We start from the raw sequence: 27,043 nt of genomic DNA, 5'->3' as shown, positions 1-27,043 counted from the left end.
GTTTGGGTGCTGGGTGCCCTAGTTCCACTGGGACAACCTCCCTCTGAGACAGAAACGGTCATGGCCCGCTGCCACATGTGGGAGAGTCACCGTGCAACAGAGACTCTAGGGAATTTATCAACATATTGTCCCTACACAGGGACCCATACCGCCAGTCGTGCGAAGACAGAAAGATAAGCGTGGGCTTTGGAAAAGTGGAGCCTGTGCTCCATGAATATGCAACTCTAGGCTTCGGAGCTTAGCATATTTCATTCTGTTGCAAGTTGAAACGTGTAGGTATATCTCCTTGGCCCAACTCAAAAGGTAGATGTTTTCTGCCTTCTGCGAGTACAGACACTTGGCAGCCAGCTTTCTCTGAACGTTCGTCTGGAAAAGAATCTCCGCTTGTTGTGAGTAGTTAAGTTTATTCAACATATAAATCTCTTAAAACCCATGCACTTAAATGCTTGCGGTTGTGTGGGATATTATCAGTGTCAGGGATGGGCGAAGTTGAAGGCATTTTGGGTCAGTCTACTTTCTTTAAATCTTCTCCAAACATTTTAGGTTTGGCAAAACCTGAATTGCATTTTTGCCAAACCCTTGTGCCTGTAATTTGTAAACCCCTGTGTATTTTCAGGGAAATGTAGTCCATATGTTTCTGATTGATTTACACTTAACTCATCTAAACGTTGTTTTGCTAGTGTTATTTGATGTCCGAAGGGTCTCAGAGCCTGTTTACATCTGTCTAAGCTGCGCTTTTCCCCCCTGAGACTCGGGAAGATCTGTTTTGCCAAGAGTAAACTCAGTTGAAGTTTAGTTTACTAAGCACCGCCCCTCCCTGCCCCCACTTCCCACGTTCGGATGGGACTTGGGTTGAATCCGAACTAAAGAGCTGAGGAAGTTGCATGGGGCTTTGAAGTTGACCAAACACTCTCCACCACCACACTTCACTAAGGGGAATCAGCCCAAAGCCTCCCCACTGGGGATTGTGACCCATAACACTGGCACAGAGACCAGCCCCCAGGCCAGGCCAACTTCCCAGCCTGGACTTGTCCCCAGCGGCACTGGCACTTAGCAGCAACCAGCCAACCACCCCACCTTGACAGTCCCTTCCAGTAGGACATGTTCATCCAGGTTTTATGGGGAGGAAAGCACAGACTTTGAATAAAAGCCATCAGCCCTCTTGCGAGGTCTGCAATAATGATCTTGTAGAGAAAGACTGTGGTTTTAGAACAAAATAAACAAAAGAAATCCTCAGCTAGGGCCCCACATCACCGAACCTTAATTTTAGATAGTCTGCATTTGCCTTGCAAATGAGTCCAAAAATTACCAACCCACAAACATTTAAAGCAATCCTGCCCACTGCCAGAAAGAGTATGCGGGGCAGAAGGAATGAGCCTGGCCCCTTCTGCTCTGCTCAGTGGAAGTGGGAAAAGGGTGTTGTTGGAACTTAGCTGGTGCCCCACAATTTTGGAAACATGATAACTAGAAATGGAGACGTACTCATTGCAACCATATGATTCATCCTTGAGGGAAATGGTGCTTTATTTTGGAGGAAGCACTTTAATGGGCATTGAGGCATGTTCAAGTAAAGTCTATTTGGACTGGAGAGACTCCAGACAACGAGGAGCTAGGTGGCTTGTAAAATAAGGCGAGGGGTTGTCTTCTCTGTACGCAGAGTTGCCGTTGACTTGGAGACCAGCCTAAGATGTCTCTACCTCTTGTTTTACCCTGCAAGGTATGGGCAACCTAGGTTCTAATAAAGGGACACAGTCAGAGCATTTAACTGGGGGAAAGTTAGGCTAGTCCCTGAAATGTGGGGCAAGTTAGAAGATAGGAACAAAGATAGCTCGGACTCTCCCACCAGGGTTTAAGCTTTCTGTTTCTATGTTGTACTTCCCTTCTGCTATCTTTAAGCTTCAGATAATCTTGATATTATAGGCTGGTCTTGATTATGTTCTGGGGGAGTAGGTGAGGGGCCTGTGCCTACGCCATGAAGGAGACAGAGGAGACTGAGAGAGAATGGAACAATGTGACAAGTGACAGATAGGCCTGACCTCTGGAACATGGACACGTTCCTCGGGGATTCTCAGAAATACCTGGGATCGGGTAGACACACTGAAGGCAGGCTTTCCTGAAGCCTCCTGGCATGAGAGCTGAGTTGGGAAGAATTTTCCCCATCTGGAGAACTTGGGGACATCAGCCTCCTATCAGTATTAACTCTGGTGGGTGGGCCAGTGGCAATATTTGCAAGTCCACATGGGATACCAACGGTGCTGTTCCAAGGTCCCCCATATGGGGTCCATGCAGGTTGCCGTCCCACGGCGTCAGGAGCAGACATTTCTCCTGCCTCCCTGGGCCATCAGTGTGCGTATCTGGACCGCATGGTATCTCCCTTGCCCCACCTTCTAGTTTCCCTGAACCGTGTTTTAGTGTGAAGTCATCAAGCTACACTGAAGACTGAGAAATGTGTGTACTCTAAGCATGTTGTGAGCCACAATTTATCATTTTGCAAAGTCTCCTTCTGGTGGTGCTCTAAGAAGAAACCCATCCCTGCTGTTCACCGGCAGTATGGCTTTAGGCCAGTCCCTTCAACTTCTCTGACACTCCATGTCCTCCTTTGTAAAGCGAAGATCATAATTCCCTTCCTTCGGGATTGTTGTCACACACTTGATAACATGTTGTTATTACAGGAATTCTTACAGAGTAATTCTTATCACACATTATTGCCTAAATCCATGGCTGGTGTCTAATTCTTCTGCATCAACTTTGTCCTTCCTCTCTGGCTCTAATTTGTTTAATCTCAGAGAGTGCTGATCCTTGAAAGGTCATCTGGAACACTGGTTCTCAAACCTGGCTGCACATGAGTCACCTGCAGAGCTTTATAAGGCATTTAAAGGAGATGCTGAGGAATCCGTGTTTCTAAGTTGCTTTCCTAGTGGTTTGGCTTTGTCCACAGATGGGGGTTTGAGTTACCCCTTGCCTAGATTCTTACTCTGCCATTAGGCAAGAATTCCTTTCTGCTATTCCAGGCAGGTGGAAACCTGCCCTGTGTTGGACTTTAACAAGCAGGACTCCATACCCCCCTGGGGACCCCTTGCAGTGTCTGATATCCTTTCACGGCGCCTTTTCCCTGTTGCACTCTCGGCTTATTTCTCCAAAGATCTTGATTTAGTTTGTGATTACCATCCAGCCATTGTCTTTGTCTCCCAATCTGGTTACTCTCCCTGTCTTCTCCTTTGGGAGGCGGGTTCAGACATTCGTCTCCTTATTTTCTGAGGCTAGAGTTTTGCTAGACCCTTTACTCCAGCTCTTCATTTCTTCCCCGCACTTTCTCCCGTCTGGAGTTTGGGTTTATTTTTCTTCCTGCCTAACTACTTCTAATATACTAAGTCAATAAACAGATTCTCTGTGGTTACATATGGCAAACAGCTGAAATTTACAGTTGAGAGTAAAATTTCCTCATTTGGGAAAAAAAAAAATCATTTCACAGATTTAGAAAGTGGTCATTCTGATCTCCAGGGCAAATAAAAGTGTTTTATAACCTTGCACAAAAGCTTATGCCTTGATTAAATTTTATTATGAATTATTAATTAAACCAAGAAAACACAGAGGCCTAAACCTTTGCTTCAATTTGCTCCAGATTGAGACACAAACCAAAGGCGACAAGAAACCCTGAAGGGGAGGTTTAATGATAGGCAACACATATAAAACTATCTGCACACTTTCATCTGCCAAGGGCTCCAAACCAGCCATGCAAACGAGCCCCCGCGCCTAGGCCTGAATGCAGGCCAGCAATGAACCTGGAAGAAACGGGAAGTCTTCAGCCTCTCTCTCCTGGATGCTGTGTTTGGGTTTCATGGGGGCATCGTGACTTTGAGGACACATCAGCTATTTATCTCATGAGCAGCTGTGGTTAGGTGGGGAGTGGTAGGAAACAGGGTGGAAAAGCAGCCCGGTGTCTTGGAAGCTGAACCAGAGGTCAGGAGAAGCGGGCCACCGTGGTCATGGCTGAGTGACTGACTCAAGCTGGGCCACGCAATACAGTTGTGCAGGTTGCCTGGAAGCAGGGGCAGGTGAGTACAGAAATCCAGCTCATGTTTGCCTGACTAGGCCTTGCTGCCTGCTGTAGGGCTGCAGCCACTAGGGGGAAAGAGCATCTTCTTCCGACTCGAACAGGAGAGTCGCATACTGGTCAGGTCTTGCTTGGAGGCCAATTGCGTATGTAGGGGGTGGGTAGGAGGAATGGGCCTGCATTCTCCCGAAAGGAACATCTTTTGTTTTAGAACACAGAGGGGTTGTCTGGGCAAGTGGTAGCCTAGAATTCGATGCACAGATGCTGGGGGTGCAAATACGGAAAAGACCCTGTCTTCAAAGAGCTCACAGGAACTTGGGGAAGCAGACAAATAAACAGAGTATTACAACACAGTGGTGGCAAACGAGATACAAGATGTCTATGCATCCAGGTGCCCACCCAGCTGAAATTGGACAGGAGAGAATCAGGGAGGCTTTCTTGAGGGTGATGTCTAAATGAGTCACGAGGAGTGGAAAGGGGTCGGGAATGAGGGAGCGGAGAGTGGGAAGGTACTGAAGACAAAGGGAACTACATGATCAACTAGCGGGGGATGAAAGGAGGTCTACCCGATTGGAAGAAAGAGGGGCTCTTAGAGAAGACATGGAGACCTTGTGGGGTTCCCCACCCATGTCTGGTTGTGGCTCAAGCCATTTTCAAATATGTGCATTTATTCAAATATAAAGGAATTGGTGATGACTATTCCCTTTCCCCACTGGCCAAAATTGGAGGGCTTGGGCCCTCACCAATTTCCCAACACAGTGCTTGGCCCTTGACGTGCTCCAGGACTAGCTTCTTCTCCTTCCCTACTTCTCCGGCCCGTTCATTTTCAATATGGAAACAGGGATAAAAGACATATATCTGTGCGTCTTTTACAACATCCAAAAAAAGAACAGATACAGGATGTGAAGGGTGATGTCCTGGCCCTTTGGCAATGGGCAGCACTATGATGCTGTGTCCCTGCTTCTGAGTTGGTTCTAAGAGCATACTGAAGTTGTGCTCCAGCAGGAAGCTGGCTTCCCTGGAGTAATCACTCAGAGAAGAGGCGAGGAGAGCTCTTCAACTGCCCAAGAAGCCAAGTTTCCATTATCTGGTTATCTTCCGGAGTTCACCACCTCTCTCTGGGTTTATCCAGGCTCCCCCTCCTGCCTCCCCAAGAAGATCCTGCATGGGGATCGTGTGGCATTTATTTGGCTCTTATTTATATTGAATTCGGTGCTCCATGGAAAGTGGCACTGCTTCCTAGCATGACATCACATAAATAAGTTTGAAGATACTGCTTAATAAGAACCCTGTAAAGAGAAATGGTAGAAAGAATTGAAGGATGCTGTTTCCTCTCTAATATCTGCCATGAATCATTGCTCAGAGGGAAGGCACAGAACAGAGGCACCCAGGGACAGCACTCTGGCTCCCGGGGGGCAGAAGAGGGCCTTCCTGAGAGGGCATATGTTACCTTTCTCCCCTGGCTTTGGTCTGAGGCTGGCAGAGAGGGAGGTGGCTGTGAGGCCGTCTGATGAGTAGGCTAGCCTGTCTGATGGACTGGCTAGTCTTTGCTGGCACCCAGTTTTGTAATCTACTCTCCTGAATAAATCCATCTGACCATTGCCTCCAGTCAATTAACCACATCTAGTAAATGCTTATTGTGGGGCCAGCCTAGTGGGGGCAGCTCTGAAAGAAGTAGACTGTTCTGTCTCCACAAAGGATTTACCTCAACCCCGTGGGACTTCTCTTTCCTGAAAAAGATCATACTCTTTCCCTGGCCTCTTCTGCAACCAAAAGGAAAATAAGGCACAATATTCTTAGTTAATTTGGAGTTTCTTGAGGGAGAAAATGTTCTTGGAAAAACAATGCCTTATTCCTTTCTTTAGAAAATTCTTTCCTGGAATACAGCTCAATTATGAGTCCCCTAAAGGCTCCCAACGTGTTTTTTTTTGTTTTGTTTTTTTGTGTTTTTTTTTTGTTAAAAGAGATGGTGTCAGGCCAGGCCTTTAGGGAAGTTGAAGAAGACTTTTGTTTGCTGCGCATTGCTTTCCTAATGGAGCCCCTTCTCCAGAGCTGGCATGTGAAGGAGGGGTGGGGCTGCCTCAGTATCTGACCCCAAGTGAGTTTGTCTGAAGAAGATGTCCTGCTGTCCCCTGGCAGAATATTATGGAAGCCGAAGAGCTGCCCTTGGAAGGTAGACAAGTGGGGGGGGGGGGGGGACAATAGGTGGCCTCACTTCTTGGTAACGAGTGGATAATAAAAGCTGTGTCCATACCCCAGGCAAAGTGCTCAGAGGTCCTCCCAGGGGGGCTGCTTTCTGAGGGGATGCTCTTCCAGTGCTCCCCAGCCACCCGGTAGAGCCAGCTGCTAGCAGATGGAAGGGGTTGGAGGGTGCAGGGAAGTGACCAGGCGTTGAGAGAAGTGTGCTCAGGGAATGAGAGGAATTTAGGCTGGGAAGCAGGTGGAGGGAGAGTGCAAGTGAGGGAGATGGGGAGAAGGGTACCTGCCTATTTGATTCAGGTCCTTGAAATGTCTCAATGAGGGTTTCAGAGATTATTTGCTTCAACCCTTGAGTTCAGAGTTGAGGAGACTGAGGTCCGGAGGAGTTTTAAGTGGCCTTTGGTCACATGGTGAGTGTGCAGCTCAGCAGCATCCAAGATCTGAGCTGTAGTTCCTGGTCTTATCTTTGCTGGTGACAGTTGAGGTTCCTTTAGCTTGTCCCTCTGAGACAGAGGAAGAGCCATGAGAAAACCATTGACCTCGGAGTCAGGTGACCTTGGTGGCGGGGCCTAATTGCCCAGGTCCCACTTGGACAACATATTTCCCCGGGCTTTCCAGACAAGGGCAGAGTACCACCCCCTTGCTCTCAAGCTGGTGACCTGTAAGAATTAGCAGCAAGAGAAGGCTTGGGGCTGATCTGGAGCCCTTTGGTGTGTTTCTCCCTTCCGACTTTTGGAGGTGGCAGTTACTGGGCAACATGACCCTTGAGGAGGAGATAAACTGCTTCAGATAGGAAGGCTTTATCTTTGAGGTTATTGCAAATGTGCCTGACTCCTTAATCTAGTTCTGTCCAGATCTGAACTGGTAGCCAGATAAACTGCCGGCTGCCTGATTTCTTGTATTTATCAAGTCTAAACAATTATCAGAAGGCAATTATCCCCTGGGAGGCCAGTGGCTCAAGAGATAAGCAGCACCCCGCAGGTCTGGTTTCTGACCCGGATCCATAAGTTGTCACTCAATGCCCTGTGCAGATTTTCTCCTCTTTCCCACAGTCCTAAATTTTAAAGGAGGCTTGATGTTCCGACATGTCTGTTTTGGTGTTTCCTTGCCCATAGCTGAAAATAAAGTCCGATGGTTCTTATAGGGAGATAAATCCTTTTTAAAGGCCCTTTTGTTATCACTGTGGAGTTTGTGAGCACTAGAAGTGGGTTTTAAGGGACCCTTGAGACCTTAGATCAGAGTCTGCTATATCTGGAAGGGACCAAGTGACCACTTTGCACAGCCCCTCCATAGTGTCGGTGAGGAAGCCCAAACAGACAGATTTGGTGTGTTGTGAAAGGAGGGTGCTCTTTGGAGTTAAACTGAGGTGGGTCTGAAGCTTGCCTTTGACACTGGCCAGCTGCCTGACCTTGGGTAACCTCTCGGAGCCCCCATTTCCTCATCTATCATGTGGAAATAGTAATCTGAACCTCACAGCATTGTTGTGAGAGGTAAAAACTGTTTGCCCCTGGTCGAGGTCACACATATAACTGGGGGCAGAGCCAGTGTCAGAACCCCAGTATCCTGACTCCCAGATCTCTCTTCTTTCCATTACATTGTGGAATCTTCTTCTCTGGAGGTCTGCAACTTGCCATTAAATTAAAAGTAAAGCTTCTTCTTTGTCCCGCCCAAAATTCTAGTTCAGTGTTTCTCAGACGGCTCCTCCAGATGGTCTGAGGCTCAGTTCTGCTTAGGACTCATGTTTATACGATGACAGCATCTATATTTTTTCTGGATGAATTAATAATCGACTTGCCATTGTATTTAGGAAAAACCAGACATCACCTCATGGACGTCTCACTGAAAGGAGGCGTCATTTATTCCACTTATTCTGGAAAATTTTCTACTTAGTTTTGGTGGCAGCAGGAACAGGGGTCTTGGGAAGCTTTTTGCGCAGCCTAAGGTTGTTACTCGTCCTCAGGATGACAGGCCTAATCCAAAGTCGGGTGGCCTGAGTCTAAGGTCCTAGGAGCTCTCGCCAGGGCGTTGTCTGCGCCTCGGACACTAGGTGGCGCCACAGGAACATCCTCGCGGCTCGAGGAGCGGTCGCAGGTGGAGAGGACTCGCCGCTGAGCCGCGGAATTCTCGGGCTTTCCACTCGGGGCTGGGGTTCCGGCTGGCCACCTCTCGCCACCCTGTCCTCCCATCAAAAGCACGGCTTTCCTCTGGGGAAAGCCCTGGTGTTGTCTGGCGATGGGAGTCATACTCCCATTTGGTTTTAGGATTCACCAGTTCAGCATTTTAAACCCCAAAGGACGAAACGTGTTTGTTCCTCTTCGCTGCCCCCGCCCCCTGTGTTAGTAAAGATTCATTTGCCTTGAGTGGCATCATTCCAGGGGTTTGGGGTGCTAACTATAGCTCCCTTTTTTTCTCTTTTGAAAGGCTGCAGACGTCATACACGGTATGCTTGCATGATGGACGCCTCCGAGCCGGCCTAGAGAGATTGTCGCGGGGGCTGTGGGGCCGCAGGGAGTTTAGGTGCCCGGCTCAGGTGTCACGACGCTATTCAGCCAGGTGCGAACCGACTGGCCTCTCCTCCGGCCCTGCGCCGCGGGCGCCCCCTGGAGGCGGTCGGGGGAGCGGGGATCGGCGCGCCTCCCGCAGCCCAGGCGTCCCCGCCCCTCTTCTTTTAGGTGCCCCTCAGGATCCCGCAGAGATTCCCAGCAGCCTCTCAAATCGCAATAAAGTTTCCCTACTTCAGAGTCAGTTGCTGTTCTCTCACGTCCACATCACCATTTACACCTGGCCAATTTCCTCTGCTGCATCCAGACAAATGGCTTCTTGGCCCCCACTGGGTCATCCCCCTCACTCCTCCAGTTCGGCTCCTTTCTCCAAGGTCCCTTGGTTGGTCTTGCCCCTCAGGCCCTGGTTTAGGCCGGATCCGGGGTCCCTCCCCACACCAAGGCTTCCCGCCGCCTCCCCATTCTGGAGAGTCAAGAATGGAGCCAAGTTTGGTCCCTTTCCTTCCTTAGTGCTGTATGCACATTCAGGTATTATGCTTTCCCTGTTTACCAGGGCTGTCAGATCTGGAAGTGATTTGTGAATAAAGGCAGGTTTTTTTTCTGCCCCAGAAGTTGCCTTTTGACTAGGAAGTATTGTGTCCTGGGAGTGCAGGCCTGGGAAGTTGATGGAAACTTCAACTACATTAGCCTCAGCTGTGAGAATAAAGAGACACTAGACAGAGCATCAAGAGTCCCAGGGGAAGGAGAAGGGCGAGGGAGGACCAGGAAGGGTTACAAGAACCAGGGCCCCCATGTTTGCAGACCTGGGGTGGAGGAATCCTGCCTCTGACATCTGTGACCTCTGGGACTGTGACCTCAAGCAATTCAGGTTGCTTCACTTCTTGAGCCTCAGTTCCCTCTTCTGTAAAATGGGAATACTACTACCTACCTCATAGGGTTGTGGTGAAGATTATTAACTCATGCTATGAAGTGCCCTCCTGGCAAATAGCAAAGGCTAATATATGACAGCTGTTCACGTGATCCAATCTAAGCCACTGCTCTAATCTTTCACCTTGCTGATTACAGACATCTAAAAGTACCAGCTTTTCTCACTGTGGGATTAGGAGAAAGTTCCCTGAGTTACTAGTATTCTCCTTCATTTTATGGGGCTACAATGTCCTCTCCTCATTAGAAAGGAAGAGAGGGTAAATGGCTTATTTTCTTCTCCTGAGACTCTTTTTTTTTTTTTTTTAATATTTATTTATTTTTAGAGAGAGCACGCGCATGAGCACGCAGGGGGAGGGGCAAAGGGAGAGGAGAAAGACAATCCCAAGCAGGTTCCGTGCTGCCAGCTCAGAGCCCCACTAGGGGTTCCATCTCACAAACCGTGAGATCACGACCTGAGCTGAAATCAAGAGTCAGATGCTTAACTTCCTGAGCCATCCGGCACTCCTCTCCTAGGAGTCTGGAGGAGAGCATTTCATGATGTAGCCAGTCACTGGGGATAAATAAACAGGGTAATGTGGGGGCTTGTCAGCTTCCTCCCTTATTCAAGGGGAGTCTCACACAGGCCCCTTCCGTCAAGAAACGTTGCTGTAGCATCTTGTCGGAACAGACCTGTGCACGGCAGCATGCCCATCTCTGGTTTTGGTGGAAGTCAGCAGGTTTGTAAAGATTTCTGAATGGGAGACTGTGTCAACCATCCCTTTGACTAAAACCCAAGCCAGACATTCCTTCGCCTCTAAATACTTCTTGCTACCGAAAATATAAAAACAGTCTTATCTAAATGCCTTGTTTTGTTGTGTAGAGATGGTCATGTGCTGTTAAAGAACAACTACCCCTGAGGCACCTGGGTGGCTCAGTCAGTTAAGGGTCCCACTTTGGCTCAGGTCGTGATCTCATGGTTCGTGAGTTCGAGCTCCCATCGGGCTCTGTGCCGACAGCGCAGGGCCTGGAGCCTGCTTCGGATTCTGTGTCTCCCTCTCTCTCTTCCCCTCCCCTGCTCACGCTCTCTCTCTCTCTCAAAAATAAATGTCAAAAATAAAATAATGACTACCCTTATCTTTTTTTCTTCCTATTTTATTGAGATGCGATTGATACATAACATTGTGTTAGCTTAAGGTGTGTACTACCCTCGTGTTGAGTTTGAAATATTAACAGGTCGGCACCTTGCATTTGAATAATGCTGTGTTTTTATCTTACTGATACTATGGGGTTGACAAGCACATACCTTTCACTCTGTAGATGAGGAAACTGAGACACAGGAAGAGGAAACTGATCATCCACTTGTTCCCAGTCCTGGTCCAGTATGCCCACAGGCATCTGAAGGTCTCTGAAGGTCTCACCAGCCTCTGTGGTTGGTCACCTCGTCCTTCCATGGGCAGAGTGAATGGACTTGGATTCCTGCTGTGATCCTGTCTGGAAGGAGACAAACCCTTCATCCAGCTCAGGGCCAGGAGTGCATTGCAGCGCTGAGGACCATATGAGACAGTGAACAGGAGAGGCCCAGACTTGCTGCTCTTGCCTCAGTACCCCCCCACGGTGGTCCTGGGCCCGCGGCAGAGAACTGAGCTCGTCTGGTAGTAAATACTGTGAATTGGCCGATGCGGCTAGCCATCCTCTAGTACGAATGACTCAGTTTATTAATGCTCTGCACAAGATGGCTCCTTCACTTGCCAGCAGCCTTAAGCAGTATTTCATTAAAACTGGCTTAATTATTTTTAAAAGACGGCCCAATTAAAAGCTATACATACTTTGTATGTGTGTGTTTATATATAGAGCTGTATATATAATATATATTTCTAAGCGTGTGTATGTGTTATATATATATATATATATATATATATATATATATATATATACTTAGCAATTTAATTATATGGCATAAATTGTTGGAAAAATACCCGAGAGCTGGCCCCCTTTCTGTTGCTAGATTCAGACTAGAGGCCACCCTGTGAGGGGGTGGCGTTGGTGGCTTCTCAATGACTCCACAGTGGAAGTCCCAGCTGCGCAGAGCCATGCCCCAGCATCAGGGCCCCAAAGCTTTGGGAGAGGCAGGTTCTGACCTCTGCTCTCCTCTTGGGATGCTCCTTTCCTGTCCCAACAGCACGGAGGGGCTTGAGCTGGGGAATGCTGGGGGAAGGTGTCCTTGCCAAAAGAGACATGGAGTTGGGGCTTTTGTTTCTGGAGCTGGCTGTTGAGCTCTCCTAATGAGCAAATATGTTCTCTTTAAGGAAACAAACAAACAAAGCAAAAACACTAATTCATCTGGATTTTATTCATTTGTTTTAAATACAAACAAACAAAAGGAGAGGGGAGAAGTGGTTATTTCTGCACCAACTATTTCAAATGCAAGTTCCTCTGTCGCTCGGGGTGTTTGGATGGTGCTTGTCACCATAGGACCCACAGGGCTAGTTCCAGCCGTTATTCGGTAAGGCTTTTTTTCTTTCCAAAATTCCCAGCGTTCCTTTAAGGCCCATTTAGCTGCGGGTTTTGTTTATTCTCCCGGCAATCAGCATTTAAAATAAGACAAACAAGCATTTTTTCCTGGGCTGTGAATCCCTGCTGGCCTGCCTCCACCCGCACACCTGAAGCCAATGTGTCCAATTGAATTTCTTCGTAACCCGCATCCCCTTCGGAGACCTGCCCCCTCCGTACACCAACGTGGAAATAGAGAACTTAAGCAGGGCAAATGTAATTTTAAGAATTGCTAATGATGCTGGAAATCTGCAATGCAATTAGCATCATTGGATTTGTCGCTCCTCCGCTCCTCCGAAGGCACGGTCCTCGTCATACCGCTGTGGCAGCGGCGCCTCCGCGTGGGCCTGGGCGCCCCGGGTATGCTGGCAGCGTTTTGCACCAAAATATGAACATTTGGTTAGGCTTCCTCTCTTTCTCTCTCTCAGCAACCGACTTCTTTGTCTCTTTTCCTGGTTGCAGGGGGATGGATTGTTTTCCATTGGTTATATCCTTAGCATTCAGTCCTCAGAGGACTCACTCACTCTGTTTTCTAAGTAAGTGGGACCCCCACTTTGTGACCTCATTTTGCCCTCTTGGATTTTAGGGCTTCCCTTCACCAGCCTTCCCCCTATGCTGGAACCCCAGTAATTCTTGGTGCCTCAGCAGTGGTGAAAGCCGCCCCCACCGCACCCCCCCCTCCCGCCCCCCACCACCATTACTCACCCTACCTTATACTTTCCTTTCTATACTTTCCTTTCTCTCTCTCTCTTTTGTCTTCTCTAACTTCCATTTCTTTACTACCCTCCATGGCTCAGAAGTAGTATGAAGGAGAGTTAAAAATAGGGAGATGGAGGGAGCCAGAGGGAGAGAGAGAGTGAGAAAGCAGAAAAAGAGAAAATGAATTATTGGATTCAAAATAAACCTTTACTTTTTCATAGGCGAATTATTTTTGCTCCTTGAAAAAACTAACATGGGCCAGGCACGGAAAACCATGTGATAGCTGGGCAAGCCGTTGCAGAATCCAGAAGATGATCTTGAGGTGTCTGTTCAGTTTAGCAAAGGTTTCTACTCTGGGGATCCTCTTTCAGATCCAGGGGCCCAAATCAGAAGCTTGTAGAGGGGAGCTATTCTTCCAAGATTCCAGATGTGTCTGCGAGACAACACGTTATGGGGCAAATTGATTTCACCCTTGGGAAACTGGAGATTTTTCAAAGTTATGTCTGCAAAGCCAGCTAATGCATTTCCCCATTAGTGCATTAAAGTGTGCCCTTATTAATTCAAACATAAAGGCAACAAAATAAGCTGTTAAATTTAAAATATAATACATATATAATGAGGAGAATGTGTGAAAGCCTTATTCAAATGAAAATACAGGAGTGTTTGAACTACTGAGGTATCTTTTGTATTGAATTATGAGCATATGTAATAGATTTAATTATTAATTTCCCCATTGTTCTATGCACACAGACAGGGTTCAAGGCACAGTCATTCTCTGGCTTTCATAGATCTAATTTGTATAATTATTGCCTGAATAAAGAATTGCTCCAATTCCGAGCTCTCTTTCTTTCTTCCCCCCCTTCTAAATACTATTTCAATGCTGCATTCCAAAAGGGGAACACCTGCCACTTCTTCAAAGTCAGCTGATCATTTGGAATGATGGACGGCGCTGTTGCCGATGACGTCCCCTTTCAAGTCTCTTTGTCTAAGTGAATTATCGTGCATCCTTTTAATTTTATTGAACAAATTACATTTGTCAAGGTCTATCTTTGTAAATAAATGATAACTAGAGACACATGGATGCGTATTTCTGCTGTTCAAGGGCTCTTGTTCCATTTCTGGAAGCCAGATGAACATGGAACAAAGGAGAAACTTTCCTCTAAAAGCAATTATCTTTCTGCATTCCCATCAGTATAATTATATTGCAGGGAATTTTAAGAAGCTGTAGAAGTAGAATTGAATGCTTAAAACTGTGTTTGCTGAATTGCTATGCAAAAGTTGAGCAGGCTGTATTGCATCACACTAAATAGTCTCGCTCTCTCCTGGCCACATTTCTCGGAGTTGAGAGTGTGCCTGAAGGATGGAGACTGTGGGAGGGGTAGGGAGGAGGAGGAGGAGGAGGAGGAGGGCCATATTTAGGGGTTCATGTGTTTCTTGAAAGGAATATTTAATGACATTTCTGAAAGCCGAGGCTGTTAGCAAAGTGACTAGGGATGTGTACCATAAAACTACCCATTTCCAGACTATTTGGAAAGCTTCTGACTTGCATACTGCTCTCTGCCTGGAACAGAAACTTACTAGCTTATTAACGAATCCGTGAATGGTGGTGGAATAAGGAGGGGATTGTTCATGACATCATGGCGGCAGCAATTGCACTGCCCCCAAGAGCAAGGAGACAGCTGGTTTAGGGAGATGATGAATGTGGTTTGTGTGGCTACTGTGTCAATATTACGTGGCATCAAGGATCATTTCTTTATCATCGGCTCTCCCCCACATTAGTGAAGTAAACTATATTGTCTTGTCACCGACAGCTGTCAATAGTCTGATCCGTCCTTCTTCCCAACTTTTACCAAACCACCTGATGGACGTTTGGGGAGTGGTGGGGAAGCACCGGTGAGAAATGACAATTGAAAATGACCGAATCCTCGTTCGCTTAGTACTGGCTGGTATACTTACTAGACACTTGATGGGATTCCACTATGGTCTAGAGATCCTGAGAAAAAGAAACCTAGAAGCAAGGATGACTTTGTATCTTCAAAGAGAGATGGGCAAAAGAGTGAATTAAAAGCCAGGAAATAACATTCCTGATTCACAAGAGCCCATGTGGAGCAGTGTAAGGAGCAAGGTCCCAGAGGTCAGAATCAGGGGCTGCCACTTGGCCTCCTGAAACTATAAAATGAGGACCAGATGATCAAATAGCTTATGTTCAGATTCTGGGTCCAAGATCATGAATCCTAATAGATGGGGCATTAATCTCCATAGGAAAATGGTAGAGGGAAGAGCTAACCCCTGGGGTTGAGTTGCTGGAGCTTTATGAATGTGCTAAAGAGAAAAAATGATTCGTTCTCTTAAGAAAATTAGTCCAGTGCTTTCTAGCTCCAATTTCTGTGGCTGAGGCTTGGTGATAAGCAAGGGCTGAAACCCAAGGGGTCATGGTCAGAAAGCGGTAGGTCTATAAAATAGGTTTAAAAGCATACCTTGGGAATCTCTGTTGTTGAAAAGACTCTTCTCTCTAGAGAAAGTGGCTGATGTGATTTGTTTAATTCAGATCATCTCCCTAAGCAGGCAGTGAAGGGGACGAGCAGAGAGGGCCAGCATGTCCGGCTTAGTATTGAATTCAGTTTCCCCCAAAAGTAGCAGCACTTTAACTGGTGCTAGGAATAGAAATTCCCAAAGACATGATCCCTGTTATCAGGACCAGGTTGTCTGAGTCGGGTGGAGAGGCCAGGTAGGAACTTCAGGGATTATAGGACAGAGTGATGAGGGTCATGACAAGGTTCTCCTGAGAGTGGAGGCTAATCTAGGAGCACAGCAAGGAGCACCTAACTCAGTCTGGAGGTCTGGGGAAGTCAGGGAAGGCCATGAAGGGAAGGGAGGCTTGAGTGGACATTGTCAGATAAAAGTGGGGGTAGAGGAATGGTAACAGGGAAGGATATGTGAGGACCAATGACAACCACATTCGGGAAGCTACTAATCTTTCAAGCTGGCCAAGGAGAAGGGTACACTTGGGTGAGGGGAAAAGAATGAGGCCGAGGAAGTCACCGTGTGCCAGACGAGGAAGGGTCTTCCTGGGGGCCTCGCCAGGAAGCTTGAACTTTATGACCCACATTATGGACAAGTAATGAAGGAGTCTGACAGATGAGTGACACATTCAAGGGCAAGCTTTAGAGGGTCATTTAGGGGGCCCAGTACAAAATAAAAAGTGGGGCTCCCTATTCAAAAACAGGAAAAAAAATTGCTGTTAATGTTACTTAAAAAAAGAAAAGAGCTTTTTCCCTTTATTCGGTAGTCTCGACCTGTCATGGTGTTTTTTTTTAAACTTGCTATTTAATATTACCTTTGTGAGGCACAGGGATATCCATGGGGCAAGTGTAGACCCTCACAGAGTCCTGGGGCCCTACCCCAAGACTTGGGACACACGTGGTCACTAGCTGCTGGGATCCCACTCCCAGAAGCTGCTGGACTAATGGGCTGTGCCCCAGCTCCAGGTGGAGTCAGGCATCTCTACTTCCCAGAGGCCAGATGCCCCCCACCTCGGCAGGCAGTTGCCCCCCAAAAGGGTATCACAATGTCTGTGTCAGGACGCACTAGTTGCAAGGCTTGCCTGCAGAAAGTCCCTGCCAAATGCACTGTCAGCCTAGGGTGGAGGCAGCCATCATCATGCCCACCCCCAGGCATTGTGAGGGCTGCTCACCCAACCCTGACCTCTCACATCTGTGACCAGCTCCCTGCTGCTGGTGGAGTTGGCAGTGGTCACTGGAAGGGGTTAAGGAGGCGGGAGGCTGGGTAGGGCCTACGGTGCCAGGACACAGGTAAGTGGGTGGCTGAGAAACTGTCCCAGGAGGTAGGAGGTGGTGGAAGGTGTGACCCATATAAGCCAAGGCCCTCAGTCCTCAGCACACAGGTCATTGTCTCATGGACTTTACTTCCAAAACACTAAATTATTAAGAATTTCAAGACGGAAGGGTGCTTGGGTGTCTCGGTCAGTTAAGTGTCCGACTTCGGCTCAGGTGGTGATCTTGCAGTTCGTGAATTCAAGTCTCACGTTGGGGCACTGACCGTGCAGTGATTCTCTTTCTCTCCCTCTCTCCCTCTCTGTCCCTCCACACTTGTGCGCTCTCTCTCTCAAAATAATAGATAAATAAACTTTTAAAAATACATAAAAAAAAAAAAAAGAATTTTAAGATGGCACCATGGTGCATTAGACCTCAAGTATGGGGTCTTTCTGAGCATGAGGTCCTGGGCAGTGGCAGTGGTTACTTACCCATGATGCTTATTGGCAGCAGGAGGCCATAGGGGAGCCAGGCTCAAGGCAGGGAGTCCATCAGGAAGGGACAGGAGCTATCTGGGTGATGACTCATGTATAAGGCAGGGCTGGTGGGACTGGGGAGGACGTGAGCCAGTGGGATATAAGGTAACTTCCAGTTTGCTAGTGTGGGCAACTGCTACTTTCTTATGAAATACCTTCACAGGAATTTTATCATTCGATGTGCAAAATAGTCCTGCGGAATACATATTTTTGTTACTTCCATTTTACGGTGAGGAAATGGCTCTGAGAAGTGAGGTAATTTATTCAAGTTCATCCATTCAGAAGACTTGGGACTCAACCCAAGGCATTTCATCTCAATTGCATACTTTATCCACTATGACGTTTGGCCTCTCTGCTGCTCTTGATGGCTCTGGCCTAGTTCGTTCGTTTGTTCGTTCATTCATTCATTCCTTGAGCAAATACCTATGTGCCAGGTGCTCACCTTGGTGCTGGAGATACATTTGTAAGCAAGCCAGACAAGGCCTCTGCTCTCACGGAGGGCACATTCTAGCAGGGCCCAGGTGCCAAATTTAATCAGCGATTCCCATAGGGCTTAAGGGCTGGTGGAAGCCATTATTTATTTTTCTCTTCTGTTTTTTGTCCCAGTTTGTAATGAATTAGAGTTTGATTAGCTGCAACAGAGCAATCATGATGACAGGGAGAGGAATAAAGTGTCCTTTCGACCACCCTTATCCAAAAGCTGTGTGTAATTAAAAAAATCAAACCCTCGTTCTCATATTCTCTACCTGGGCTGGCAGAGGTCTGTTTATTCTGTAGCTAAGTAATTATGTTATTTTGTTCTTTCATTAAAAAATATATTATCTGTTTCAAAGAATGGTGTGAATCTCAGACTAGGAGACTGGATACTCCTGATGAAGGATAAATTTCAGAGTATTAAGTTGTTGCCGAGCCAACAGCAACGGTTCTGAATGCTGTTCAGATGACTCAACAGTATGGGTCAGGAAGGCACTTAGCTGGCTGATGACTCAGCCTCTCCCAGTGTCTTGTACCACAGAAGACTGTCAGGAAGGCCTGTGTCAAATGGCGTTAGGATGAACCAGTTTTCCCCCTTGATGCACAGCCCCTGAACTTGAATGGCTGCCAGATGGCATGGGTGCTAGAACATGAGCATTTAGGGTATGATGCAATCACAGGAAGTTTGGAGACTGAAATCCTTTTAAAGGCAATGCTATGTTTGATAGGAAACAGCATTATAAAAAGACTAATCACCAAGTGAGTAGTCATGGGGAACTAAAATCATTCTTGCAGGAGAACCTCCTGGGCCTGGTGACGTCTCTACGGCCTGCCTCGTGTCAGAGATTCTGGCGGAATGTAACATGAGTCCGTGACACCAGCAGGCCCGAACCAGGCTATGCATTTCACAGTGTCTCAGCATGGTCCTTAGCTTCTGAGCAAACGGCCAAGAGGGGACTGGAAGAATCAGTATGGGTCCTAGAAGGTCTGGTTCAGAGAGGGCCTGGAGACAGTAGCGACTCAAGAAGGCTGATTCGAGCCAACAGGCGTCAGGGGATCTGGAGACCATCCTGATGCCGATCGCACGTCCCATGGGGACATCATCATCATTCCGGGCCCGATGTGGCCGCCTGTTGTGTACAGGAGGCCCTCTCGTTATGTGTTTGCTGTGTGAGGCGTGACTCCTCCTGATGGCCTTCCCTTTCCAGCCCTGTGGCGTTGCGTTGCCCTGCTGTCACAGTCCCTCTCCATAGTAACAGACGCTTCCACTGAGTTAACACCTCAACCCATTAAGCTTAAGTGCTTTTCAAAACATTTTATTATTGGCTGAGTGTTTGTGAAGCAGCTTACCTTGGACTCCCATCGGCTTCAAGAGGTTTTGTGCCGTCTTGTATTCCAGAGGAGCTGTGGCACAAGCCCAGCACATTCTAGCGTGTGTAACTCCGCCCCTCCCTTCCCTCTCTCTCCAAAGAGCGTGATGCCACTCTTGGGAAGGCCACGAAGAATTTTGATTTCGTCCTTTATACCACTGCCTGGCCAATTTAAACAGGGACATTATCCCCTTTAAAAAAGTGTTTTGGGGGCACCTGGGTGGCTCAGTCGGTTAAGCATCTGACTTCAGTTCAGGTCATGATCTCACAGTCCATGGGTTCGAAAGCCCGCATCGGGATCTGTTCTGACTGCTCAGAGCCTGGAGCCTGCTTCAGATTCTGTGTCTCCCTCTTTCTCTCTGCCTCTTCCCCGCTTTTGCTCTGTCTCTCTCTCTCTCTCTCAAAAATAAATAAACATTAAAAAAGAAATTTAAAAATGTTTTAGGGGTGCTTGGGTGGCTGAGTTGGTCAAGTGTCTGACTCTTTTATTTTTTAATTTATTTTTTAATGTTTACTTATTTTTGAGAGAGACAGAGACAGAATGCAAGTAGGTTGGGGGAGAGAGAGAGGGAGACACAGAAGCAGAAGCAGGCTCCAGACTGTCAGCACAGAGCCTGATGCGGGGCTCGAACTCATGAACTGTGAGATCATGACCTGAGCTGCAGTCGGACGCTCAACCGACCGAGCCACCCAGGTGCCCTAAATGTCTGACTCTTGATTTTGGCTCCAGTCATGATCCCCCGGTTCTTGAGTTAGAGCCCTGCCTTCAGCTCCACGCTGAGAGTTTGGAGTCTACTTGGGATTCTCTCTCTCTGCCCCTCCTCCTCTCCCTCTCTCTCTCTCAAAATAAAATAAATAAATTTAAAAAATGTTTTTAATTGTATGTTACATGGATGGAATCTGCCCACCAGAGTCAGGCAATGAGCACGTGACTACACGAGTGAAGCTTTCCGTGCTGATCTATCGAGTGAGAAACCTCGTGGACAATGTTCTCTGCATCCCTTCTGAGACCCTTCCTGATATCAAATGTTTTAACTTCTGTTGGCAGCCAGACATCTCTGTGTGCATTCCTGCTGCAATCACGATGTGATAGTTTGGCCATCCCAGGAAATAATATTCCTTGGAATATTATAAATAATAATATTTATTAACATCTTGCAAAACTTACTTAAGTAGCCACACCAGTCTTTATTATGTAAGTGTAGTGTTATGTAAGAGCCAAGAATCTTGAGTAAAGTTGACCCATTCATGATATATCTTCAGAGACCCATTTCAATTTGTGCACACGGGTAAGGGGTGGGGGTAATAAATATCAGAAGGTCATGGTCTGCAATAGATATAACAAATAAGGTACTGACTGTAACAGAACCACGACATGTTTCTGTCCCTGACGTAGGATTTGCAATATAATTTGCATGCCATGAATTAGATAGGTGGGTTATGCAAAGACTTGAAAAAAGAACTCTCAAGCCACGGTATATTTTGGCAGATAAATTCCAGCCATGAGATTTTGATTTCAGGCCCTTATAAGAGGATGGTAACACAGGGGCAGCATCTAATCTTGAGGCAGGTAGATAGTGGTGAGATGGCTAATCATGAATAATTTTAAAATCAATCCCTGGCTAAGTGTGGTGAGCTGAAAATCACCTCCCGGCTTTGGGCTGCAGGGGGCGCCGAAGCCATCGTGGGCACACAGTAGGAAACAGAGGAAGCAAAGCTCTCTGCATTCCTTCCTCCAATCCCATGCCTGCCCTTCAATCGCTCTGAGACCGAAGATGTCTTTTCCTGAAGTTTCCTGGAGCCTCGGAGAGCCCCACATCTGGAGGGTCTCTGAACTGGAGTGTGATGAGAAAACCCAGGTCAGGAGGAGCTGGCAAGGTGGGAAGAGTGGTTCCAGCCATAAGACTGGAGGAGGGGTGTTGGGCCACAGGTGTGCCTCCACCTTTGTGATGGGAGATGGTGGGCAAGGCAGTGTTTGCATTTTGCCAATCAGACACTCTTCTGAAAACCCTCCCCCTCCCCCACCCTGTGACCCCCTATCCTCAAGTATGGCCTTGATTGGGTGAACCTAAAATATTCCCACGGTATATTGATGACAGCTAAATTGTCATGGCACACCTTCATGTTTATTTTGAGTACTGCTTTTCAACCATCCCACAGATTCTCTGTACTTGTGGCACAATGTTTTTTTGTTTTTTTGTTTTGTTTTGTTTTAATGTTTATTTATTTATTTTTTTAGAGAGAGAGCAGAGGAAGTACAGAGGGAGAGGGAGAAAGAGAGAATCTCAAGCAGGTTCTGCTGCTCGGAGTGGAGAAGTCCTATGCGTGGCTCAAACTCAGAAAGCATCAGATCATGACCTGAGCCAAAATCAAGAGTCGGACGCGTCATCCACTGAGCCACTCAGGTGCCCCAAAAGAGAAGCTTAATTTGCTCTGCTTATTTCTTTTGCTTCAAAGTTTATTTTAAGAGGGTGGGGAGGGGGCAGAGAAAGAAGGAAAGAGGGAGAGAGAATCCCAAGCAGGCTCTGCTCTGTCAGCACAGAGCCTGACATGGGGCTCGAACCCATGAACCCATGAGATAGAAACCTGAGCCGAAATCAAGAGTCGCCTGAGCCACCCAGGCGCCCGTATGGCACGTTTCTTTTTCACCCCCGAGCACCAGGCCACGCACCTGTTTTCACTCTCAGGTCTTCTTTGTGTCTTGTCTTTACTCACAAGTGATGATGATGATGATAGCAGCTGACATTTATATAACGCTAGGGGCTTTTCGAACATTAACTTGTTTAGTCTTCATAAAACCCCTTTTAGGTTGGTACTATTATTACTATTCCCCTTTTGCAGATGAGGAAAATGAGGCACAGAAGTTAAGTCATGTAAGATCACATTCTGGTAAGTAGTGGAGCCAAGGATTCATGTCCTTTCTCGCTGGCTTTGCCATCTGTGCTCTTAACCACTTGGCATCTTAACCACTCCTGCATCTTGAATGGTGTAGGAGCATGCATCAACACTGTCATTCAGAGCACCCAAAAAGGCTGTGGAAATGTGTGCCAGCCATAAAATATTCCTTCCCATGCTTGTATGGGTGCCTTCAGACATTTATTGACCACCTACCCCCTACCTGACCACCACGCTGGGGATAAGACCAAGACAGACATGAGCTTATAGTCTTTTTGAAGTCGACACATTACACAAGAATCACAGTGATATGTAATGAAGCGTATGCTGGACAAAGTTTAAAAGAACAGTAGTCACCTTTATTGAGCATTTTGCGACGTATTGCTAGCCACTGTTCTTGGGGCTTTGATGGGTTTCCTCATTTAATTCTTTCATGCAAGCACAGTTTTTATCCCCATTTTACAGATGAGGAAATGGAGGTAAAGCAAGGTTGTGTAATTGCTGAGCGATACAGCTATTTAACGGCGGAGCCAAGACCATGGGAGAACACATTTGGAAGGTAAACCTAGCTTGAAAATTAGGGACTTTAGTTCCAATCAACTGGCAAGCGGTACTCATTGAAATAACCAGATACGAAAGGTTCTTCATTCATTTAGCCATTCAAAAGCTTTTATCAAGCATCTTGGATATGCAAAACATCCAAGGAGGGGGTGGTGGCCTGTGGTGGGTGGATACAAATGTGGATAAGGTAGAGTGTTTACATTTGCAATTAAGAAAATACGATTCAGTGGCCAATCCGATATTAAGTATTTAAGGTATAAAGATAAAAATTGCTCCTTGGTCTCAAATTGATGAGCATTCGAATAGAGTGAAGGCAGGCAAGTTGGCTCATGTTTATACGTGCACACACAGCATGACGGAATGAAGAGTGTGGACAAGAAGGGAGGAAGCTGTACCTATGGCCCAGGTTTTTGCACTGGAACTCCAACTATGTGGCTTCTAGAACATTAGACACAAAGGCCCGGAACCCTCACTGTATAGAGGGAAGTTGTCAGAAGCCAGAGAAATGTTTGCAAACTGACAAATACTGCTTCAAGTGTCCCTTTCAGCCCCTAAGACTGTGTGAATCTTAACCTGTAAATGATTGTTAATTTTTCCATACATAAACAGGGTACTTGTCAAGGCTTTGCCAATCTGCAATTTGGGGAACACAGTACTACGAAGTCTTCCCAGAGTCAGTGAGAGGAACTTCAAAGGAAGATGGAAAAGCCCAGAAAACATGAAGGAAGTGCTCCTGGGGGTATCTTGGGTTGGAGCTTGGAGGCGACGGAGAAGAGAATTGTGGGACTGCTGGAAGCCATTGTTGGCTGGAATGAAGGAAGGCTGTAGGTAATAGCGTGGGGCCAAATGGTAGCATTTGGGACGTCTGGGAAAGAAGAATATGACCAGGAGGAATGTTTTCCCAGGTTTAAACTGTTTTCTATTCATTACCATAATGCCTACGTCAATTACCTGCATAAAGTGCCTTGGGCCGTCTGTACAATGTTTGGTTGCTTTGGGTAACCGGGAGGGGAGTGTCTAATACCAAGTTTTAGAGACTATGGTAGAGGACGAGGCCTCCAAAGCCTCCTACTTGGAGCAGAAGTTTTATAATCTACTTGCACTAACCTTTAACATTCATCTGGAGCCTTTATATCTTTCTTCTTCAAGAACCCTCTTTAAGTTGGGCCCTGCTCACCAGCTAGAGTTGGGGGCAAGAAGGCAGAAAGGAGTGAGAGTTTCCTATTTTCTTTAGAGAGCGACTTATATCCTGAGCACCACCAGTGGTGGAGACGGACAGAAAGAGGAAGACACAGGAGAAAGAAGGCAAAGGCACATATGGAGGGCACCACCCGGTAACTCCACTCTGGTTCCTGTGAGCTGTTTCCTTGGCTGATGCTGCGTTAAGAGCTACGTGGGTTCATTTATTACGGTCCTTTTGTCTGTCATTCAAGCGTGTACATGATTTTTTTTCTTGTGTTCTTTTTTTTTTTTTTTTAGCGCTTATTTATTTTTGAGAGACAGAGTGTGAGTGGGGGAGGAGCAGACAGAGAGGGAGACACAGAATCCGAAGCAGGCTCCAGGCTCTGAGCTGTCAGCACGGAGCCTGACGTGGGGCTCAAACTCACGAACCGTGAGATCATGACCTGAGCTGAAGTCGGATGCTTAACCAACAGAGCCACCCAGGTGCCGCTCTTATGTTCTTCTTTCAGCCCCAAAGCAACCAAGCACAGTCAATAAGCAGCTACCAAGGGTGGGGTGAGGGGAATGTCCTACCAATCATCTGTCTGAAGGATGCCATCTTGGCAAGACTGTCCTGTCTGTGCCAGTCAGGGAGGAATAAAGGCAGACCATCGCATACATTAGATTTAGAGGCATTCTGAGGGAACTTAGGAGAGGGTGGATTCTTCTGGAGAACTTTGCCTCAAGCCCTGAATGCAGTCTCTCAAGAGCAGAACATGGATATTTCCTCAGACAGCCAGAGCATTTTTGTGTTATCTTAATAGTACATAAAAGCTATTTGCTGTAATAAAAATTACACCAGGCCTGGCATCTGAAGACTCAGGTTCTGAGATCTGGCTCTTTTACTTCCTAGCTACGGCCAAGTTGCCTCTTTCAGAGCAAAGTAATGAAGGGCAAATGAGAAGCGTTATGACAACACATTGTAAACTGTAAAGTTGTGCAAATATTAGTTAGTTTGTTATTGTTACCTAGCAATACGCAGGGATTGTCCTCGTCTAGGTTCTAGTTAAGTAGCCAGGGTCTGTGTAACCAAGTGCTTGGCAGTTTCCATTATAACTGAAGGGTGAAATTAGATGATAATACGGGTTTCATTTTGAAGACGTAGAAGAAACCACAGGTAAACCACATACCATTTTCCTGAACAGTTGCTTTGGGTGGTAACTACGAATTCCTTCTCGCCAGGGATTGGGTGAGGAGGATTGTGTTTAATACCAAGGATTGTATTTAACTCCCCCACACCCCACCTCAGCATTTTGTCTTGGGTGTTGCTGAAGGCTTGGCACCCTTAACAGCTCCTTCCCCTCCCAGCCATAGCTGCTGCTGCTGCTTCGTCGTCTTCTTTCTTTTTATTTCTTCTACCTTCTTCTTTTAAGTAGGCTCCACTCCCAGTGCAGAGCCCAATGCATGGCTCAAACTCACGACCCTGAGATCATGACCTGAGCTGAAATCAAGAGTCGGCTGCTTCGCTGGCTGAGCCACCCAGGCATCCGAGCCATAGCTGCTGTGCTTCTTAAGCATCTCCCCTCCGTAGTGAGTGATCTTTCTCGCTCGTCTTCCAAACCTGATCCCACTGTAGCCTGGGCTCAGTGGCTGACCCTCTGCTTCATTTCCAGTTCTTGCTCTCTGTCTCCTCCCTCGAACGCAGTGCTTCAGAGTCTCCCTTGCTTCCTACGGTCCTCTTCCCGCACATTCTCATCGCCTGAGAGGGGAGGTATGAGACTCGGGTTCCGTATTCCCGTCTGGGAGCAGTCTGCATTCTGTTGGAGGATGTATTTAGGTGTTTGGACTGAAGGGTCTTTTCATGCTCCTTAGCATTCACCGAAGTGCACTTTCTGATGGACGGATGTTCAGGGAGCACTTTTACGTGGCTGCTTTTCCACTCCTGTGACTCTTCCGTAGTTCACCGGGCAGTCTCTTGGAAGCTCCCATAATTGCACACTACATTATGTTGCGAACAAGGAGTCACTTCTTTCTGTTTGGGAGGACACCTCTGAGTCTCAGTCAGCCCTGAGAGCCTTTCCTATGCTGCCCTCCCTGCCAGGCCCTGCTACCCCATACACTATTTTCTTAATGGTGTTTTTTTGCATATTCCCAGGACATATTATCCTATGTCCACTTGTGCCTAAACTTTCAGATCTTTCCAGCAGTCCACCTTGACCTCAAGGATAACTTTCTTTTTTTTTTTTTTTAATGTTTATTCATTATTTTTGAGAGCGCACAAGTAGGGGATGGGCAGAGAGAGAGGGGGACAGAGAATCAGAAGCGGGCTCTTACCTCACAGCAGTGAGCCTGATGTGGGGCTTGAACTCATGAACTGTGAGATCATGACCTGAGCCGAAGGGACACTCAACCAATTGAACCACCCAGGTGCCCCAAGGATCACTTTCTTACATGCTGGCTACATCAACTGTCTGGCCTTGCCTCCGTTTTGATACCTTTGGTCTCTGCTGAGGTTTGGGGTGAATGGTCCCCATCTCAGGGCTCACGTCACCGGTGCCAAAGATCCCCTCCCTCCCAACTCCGGGACTTATCTGCATATCCTGTCTCCAGTCCCCACAGTTGGAGCTGGGAAGAAAGAGCTTCTGGGCAAGATGCCACCAGCAAGCCTGTCTCCCTAAGAACAGACCTCTTTTCTCGCTGGTGGAAACCTACCCCTTCTCTCACAGCTGTGTGAAAAGAAGCCAAATGCCCATTCTTAATGTGTAACAACTGAGGCTCACATGCAAACTGCTGTTATCTCAGCAGGAGAGCAATTTGCAACCATTTAAACTCCTTTCACTCTTCCTTTCTCCTCCGTGCATGGTTATACACACACCAGTCCATATTTATTAGTGCAGATGGTGAGAAACTCGTCATTGAAAGGGCTTAGAGCACAGAAGGAAATGGATTTTTGGCCTCACTCTGGCCTTATAAACAAGAAGGCTTGAATGATTTTTAGGTTCCTGATTCTTGCCTCAGAAGAGCACAGTTTGCTTCTCTCCAAACACAAGAGGTTGTAAATTGGTAATTCATCTCAGCCAAAGGCCACATGATGAGCAATTGTAGAAGTGTTTTTTCCTTGTTGTGCAAAGAAGGAACCCGACATCTGAGTGTGGGTTCCAGCTGGTGTTTTCCTTTCACCATTTGCAGCCCAAAGGCACGGTCTTGGCCAGGCCTGGGCTCTCAGGACGACTCCTGCCTTTTACCTGCAGCACCATTGCCACCATGGCCATCCCAAGGGGAAGTCAGCTCAGCATTTCCACGTGATGTCTTCTTCTTCTTCTTCTTGCAGCTAAAAAATAAATCAGTTCTAATAAAAACATTT

At 47.1% G+C, this 27,043-nt stretch overlaps 1 long non-coding RNA gene across 1 annotated transcript; it reads left to right on the top strand.

The window, feature by feature from the left end:
• Positions 1-144: 144 nt before the first annotated feature.
• Positions 145-26,934, top strand: LOC132671461 (uncharacterized). Its single transcript, XR_013557528.2, has 6 exons — positions 145-389; positions 21,302-21,467; positions 21,904-21,951; positions 22,423-23,346; positions 23,753-23,911; positions 26,869-26,934. It is a non-coding gene; the product is annotated as an uncharacterized LOC132671461 (long non-coding RNA).
• The last annotated feature ends 109 nt before the right edge of the window (positions 26,935-27,043 follow it).

The sequence above is a fragment of the Panthera onca genome, chromosome C1 (assembly GCF_046562875.1).
Source record: "Panthera onca isolate mPanOnc1 chromosome C1, mPanOnc1 haplotype 2, whole genome shotgun sequence".
Taxonomy (NCBI): domain Eukaryota; kingdom Metazoa; phylum Chordata; class Mammalia; order Carnivora; family Felidae; genus Panthera; species Panthera onca.
The sequence above is the reverse complement of the archived record's forward strand: the minus strand, read 5'-3'. Positions and strand labels throughout refer to the sequence as shown.